Source organism: Aegilops tauschii, chromosome 5, assembly GCF_002575655.3.
Source record: "Aegilops tauschii subsp. strangulata cultivar AL8/78 chromosome 5, Aet v6.0, whole genome shotgun sequence".
NCBI lineage: Eukaryota > Viridiplantae > Streptophyta > Magnoliopsida > Poales > Poaceae > Aegilops > Aegilops tauschii.
This window is the reverse complement of record NC_053039.3, coordinates 166,253,068-166,259,089: the sequence shown is the minus strand read 5'-3', so window position 1 is coordinate 166,259,089 and position 6,022 is coordinate 166,253,068.

Below are 6,022 nucleotides of genomic sequence, written 5' to 3'. Positions count from 1 at the left end.
GCATGGAACAATAAAAAATTATAGATACGTTGGAGACGTATCAAGCATCCCCAAGCTTAATTCCTGCTCGTCCTCGAGTAGGTAAATGATAAAAACAAATTTTTTGATGTGGAATGCTACCTAACATATTTACCAATGTAATTTTCTTTATTATGGCAAGAATATTCAGATCCATAAGATTCAAGAAAATAGTTTAATATTGACATAAAAACAATAATACTTCAAGCATACTAATCAAGCAATTATGTCTTCTCAAAATAACATGGCCAAATCAAGCTATCCCTACAAAATCATATAGTCTGGCTATGCTCTATCTTCATCACATAAAATATTTAAATCATGCACAACCCCGATGACAAGCCAAGCAATTGTTTCATACTTTAGTATTCTCAAACTTTTTCAACTTTCATGCAATACATGAGCGTGAGCCATGGACATAGCACTATAGGTGGAATAGAATGGTGGTTGTGGAGAAGACAAAAAGGAGAACATAGTCTCACATCAACTAGGCGTATCAACGGGCTATGGAGATGCCCATCAATAGATATCAATGTGAGTGAGTAGGTATTGCCATGCAACGGATGCACTAGAGATATAAGTGTATGAAAGCTCAACAAAAGAAACTAAGTGTGTGTGCATCCAACTTGCTTGCTCACGAAGACCTAGGGCAATTTTGAGGAAGCCCTTCATTGGAATATACAAGCCAAGTTCTATAATGAAAGATTCCCACTAGTATATGAAAATGACAACATAGGAGACTCTCTATCATGAAGATCATGGTGCTACTTTGAAGCACAAGTGTGGTAAAAGGATAGTAGCATTGCCCCTTCTCTCTTTTTCTCTCATTTTCTTTGTTTTTTTGTTTTTTGGGCCTTCTCTTATTTTTGGCCTCTTTATTTTTATTTTTATTTTTCGTCCGGAGTCTCATCCCGACTTGTGGGGGAATCATAGTCTCCATCATCCTTTTCTCACTAGGAAAATGCTCTAATAATGATGATCATCACACTTTTATTTACTTACAACTCAAGAATTACAACTCAAAACTTAGAACAAAATATGACTCTATGTGAATGCCTCCGGTGGTGTACCGGGATGTGCAATGAATCAAGAGTGACATGTATGAAAGAATTGTGAAGGTGGCTTTTCCACAAATACGATGTCAACTACATGATCATGCAAAGCAATATGACAATGATGGAGCGTGTCATAATAAACGGGATGGTGGAAAGTTTCATGGCAATATATGTCGGAATGGCTATGGAAATTCCATAATAGGTAGGTATGGTGGCTGTTTTGAGGAAGGTAATGGATGGTGTTATGGTACCGGCGAAAGTTGCGCGGCACAAGGGAGGCTAGCAATGGTGGAAGGGTGAGAGTGCGTATAATCCATGGACTCAACATTAGTCATAAAGAACTCACATACTTATTGCAAAAATCTATTAGTTATCGAAACGTAGTACTACGCGCATGCTCCTAGGGGATAGATTGGTAGGAAAAGACCATCGCTCGTCCCCGACCGCCACTCATAAGGAAGACAATCAATAAATAAATCATGCTCCGACTGCATCACATGACGGTTCACCAAACTTTAACACAAGTATTTCTCAAATTTATAACTACTAAACTAGCATGACTCTAATATAACCATCTTCATATCTCAAAACAAGCATAAAGAATCAAACTTCTTATAGTATTCAATGCACTCTATGAAAGTTTTTATTATATCCCTCTTGGATGCCTATCATATTAGAAATAAATTCATAACGAAAGCAAATTACCATGCTGTTTAAGACTCTCAATATAATATAAGTGAAGCATGAGAGTTCATCTATTTCTTCAAAATAAAATTACCGCCGTGCTCTAAAAAGATATAAGTGAAGCACTAGAGCAAATGACAAACTACTCTGAAAGATATAAGTAAAGATCAATGAGTAGTCGAATAATTATGCAACTATGTGAAGACTCTCTAACATTTAAGAATTTCAGATCTTGGTATTTTATTCAAACAGCAAGCAAAACAAAATAAAATAAAATGATGCTCCAAGCAAAACACATATCATGTGGTGAATAAAAATATAGCTCCAAGTAAAGTTACCGATCAACGAAGATGAAAGAGGGGATGCCATCCGGGGAATCCCCAAGCTTAGGCTCTTGGTTTTCCTTGAATATTACCTTGGGGTGCCTTGGGCATCCCCAAGCTTAGGCTCTTGCCACGTAACGCCCCAAGACCGACGCTCCAGAAGTCTTCCAGCTACCTTGTTGTCGCCGTGTGTTTAATTTTTTGTTTGTTGCATTTCATCATGGCATCATCTGCATTGCATCGGCATTCGTTACCGTCTTTGTTTTTAAAACATGCATTCGTTCGTAGTTGCCGCGTTCCCCCCTTGTCTTCGGTGACCGTTCCGAGACCAACCATGTTTTTGGTTCCCTCTTGTCAAACCAACTATCCTCTCTCATCATCCCTCAGACCCCTCGCGCGCGTCCGAAAACTGCTCCGAATCCGAACCGGGCTGTCGTTACCGATGGGTCCGGATCATCCCCCAACATCTATAAAACATCACCGTTTTCTTTGTTGGACTCTCCTAGCTTATTTTTCTTGACCGTCCAATTTCAATCGGAGGGACTAGGTAGCCCCTAAGCTAACCCTTCCTATAAATAGACCCCTAACACTAAATTTTAGGAGCAATGTCCCATCCATCCCCACGCCGCCGCCACTCCACCGAACCCCCCTCGGAATCTCCCCTGCCCGATTCACCCAACCAGCGCTCTCCCTCCTCCTCGTTCCAGATGCCCGAGCCCCCAATCCAAAATTCCTCTCGGCCTCCACCATGTAGCCTCCGACCACCTCCCTCGTCGTGCGCACCCATATACGAGCAGCCCAAGCCGCATCAGCCAGCCGCAGCACCTCCCTGCTCGATGTTGTGCTCGAGGCGCCCGAGTTCCTCGCCCGCTATCACCGGAGGAGCACCAAGGTCTCACCTCTTCCTCCTGTTTCTTTCTCCCTCTCTCTTCTCTCTTCCCTCACCCCGAGCCTCCCTGTCTTTGTGCCTACAGGAGTTTCCGCCGTCGCGCCGTGGTGTCGTTCCCCTGCTTCGTCACGTCCGGGGCCTCTACCTCGCCGGAGCACCGCGTCGCCCGCTCGTTCCCCTGCCTCCTGCATCGTGCCCTGTCGCCTGCTGCCTCCTCTCATCGCCTTGGCTCCGGCCAGAATGAGCCGTCCCCGGCCTCCTCGTCAGACCGGATCCCCCCGGCAAGTCCTCGGGTCTCCATCCAGGTCCAGGCCGCCGTTCCCCTGCTCCTCCCTTCTCCTTATTTTCTTCCTCCTGCCCCCGCTCACTCTCGATCTCTCTCTGTAACAGCAGCCATCGTCGCCGCCCTACTCAGTTCGTCTCCCGCAACGGCGCAGCCGCCCCGCTCCCCTTCTTCACCGGAGTTCTTCGCCGCAAGACCCTTCCTCGAGGAGCGCCGCCGCCCTGCTGCCAAGTCCCGCCTAGCCAAGCCCCTGCATCACGCCGCTGTTCCCCTGTTGTTGTTTCTGTTCTTCAGAAACGAGCAGCAGCAACTCGAGCTGCTCGCCCCTCTGCTTCGCACGCTGGACCGCCAAGTCCCTCCTGCGCGCCAAGGCCCAGCCTGTACCCCGCGGCCTGCCTCCTCCTCTCCAGCTAGGCCGAGCCCATGGGTGAGCAGCCCTCCAGCCCCTCCTCTCTGTTCAGCCCAGCAGATTCGGCCCGTGGATGTTTTTTTCTTGTCTCCGCGAATTTAGTAATTATCCAAGATTTACATATTTGCACAAAAGTCCCTAGTCTTCATGCATATAATAACTCATCAACCGTGCATCGGATTAAAATGATTTATATATGTAAAATGCTCAGAATTTCATCTAGTTTCATAATATGCCACTCTCATCCATATTTAAAATGTTTAAAATGTTGTTTGTTTAAATTTGCTCGAATGCCATGTTAAAATGATTTATTTCATAGCTTAATAACCGTAACTCGGAATTTAATAAACTTTATATGTAAATGGGGTAGAAAAATGCATAGATTAACTTGGTGCACTTTATTTTGCTGTTTAACAACATTAAAATTGTGTTATGGCAGAACAGTACCAAATCTAAAATATGCATATGAGGATTTTCCGGAATTGTTGTTTATTATTTCCGGCCTCATTTAAACTTGCCTAAATAGGTAGTTTTGTTATGCTTCACCTTTTGCCATGTTTAACAACATTTAATATTGATGAGTAGCATAAGCAAGAGCAAACTAAATAATTGATGTGGTGTTTTGTCAATACGCAACTCGTTGCATATTGAGCTCCACTTAATTGGTAGTATTGTTTGTTGCATTTTGCCATGCCAAGCCTCATTAAATCAGACATGCATCATACTTGTTTGTGCATCATGCCATGTGTATGTGGTGGTTTTTTACTATGTTGTTTGTTTCTTTCCGGGTTGCTTCTCTCGTTACCTTCGGTTTCATTCTGGAGTTGTGAGGATTCATTCGACTACATCCGTTTGTCTTCTTGATGGACTCGTTCTTCTTCCTAGCGGGATTTCAGGCAAGATGATCATAACCTCGAAATCACTTCTATGTTTGCTTGCTAGTTGTTTGGTCTATTGCTTTGCCGCGCTACCTACCACTTGTTATATCATGCCTCCCATATTGCCATGTCAAGCCTCTAACCCACCTTTCCTAGCAAACCGTTGTTTGGCTATGTTACCACTTTTGCTCATCCCCTCTTATAGCGTTGCTAGTTGCAGGTGAAGATGAAGTTTGTTCCATGTTGGAACATGGATATGTTGGGATATCACAATATCTCTTATTTAATTAATGCATCTATATACTTGGTAAAGGGTGGAAGGCTCGGCCTTATGCCTGGTGTTTTGTTCCACTCTTGCCGCCCTAGTTTCCGTCATACCGGTGTTATGTTCCTTGATTTTGCGTCCCTTACGCGGTTGGGTGATTTATGGGACCCCCTTGACTGTTTGCTTTGAATTAAACTCCTCCATCAAGGCCCAACCTTGGTTTTACATTTGCCTCACCTAGCCTTTTTTCCCTTGGGAGTCGCGCTCCCAAGGGTCATCTTTATTTACCCCCCCGGGGCTAGTGCTCCTTCGAGTGTTGGTCAACCTGTCAGTCGCCGGTGGCCACCAGGGGCAACTCTGGGCTGGCCTACCGGAAGCTTGGACAATCCGGTGTACCCTGAGAACGAGATATGTGCAGCTCCTATCAGGATTTGTCGGCACATTCGGGCGGCTTTGCTGGTCTTGTTTTACCATTGTCGAAATGTCTAGTAACCAGGATTCCGAGACTGATCGGGTCTTCCCGGGAGAAGGAATATCCTTCGTTGACCGTGAGAGCTTATAATGGGCTAAGTTGGGACACCCCTGCAGGGTATAATCTTTCGAGAGCCGCGCCCACGGTTATGTGGCAGATGGGAATTGGTTAATATCCAGGTGTATAGAACTTGACACTTGACTTAATTAAAATACATCAACCGTGTGTGTAGCCGTGATGGTCTCTTTTCGGCAGAGTCCGGGAAGTGAACACGGTTTTTGGGTTATGTTTGACGTAATTTGGAGTTCAGGATCACTTCTTGATCATTGCTAGCTTCACGACCGTTCCGTTGCTCCTCTTGTCGCTCTTATTTGCGTATGTTAGCCACCATATATGCTTAGTTCTTGCTGCAGCTCCACCTCATTACCCCATCCTTTCCTATAAACTTAAATAGTCTTGATCTCGCGGGTGTGAGATTGCTGAGTCCTCGTGACTCACAGATACTTCGAAACAGTTGCAGGTGCCGATGATACCAGTGCAGGTGACGCAACTGAGCTCAAGTGGGAGTTCGACGAGGAACTTGGTCGTTACTATGTTTCGTTTCCTGATGATCAGTAGTGGAGCCCAGTTGGGACGATCGGGGATCTAGCATTTGGGGTTATCTTCTTTTTATCTGGATTTGACCATATTCGGTCTATGTGTGTATCTTGAATGATGTATGAATTTATTTATGTATTGTGTGAAGT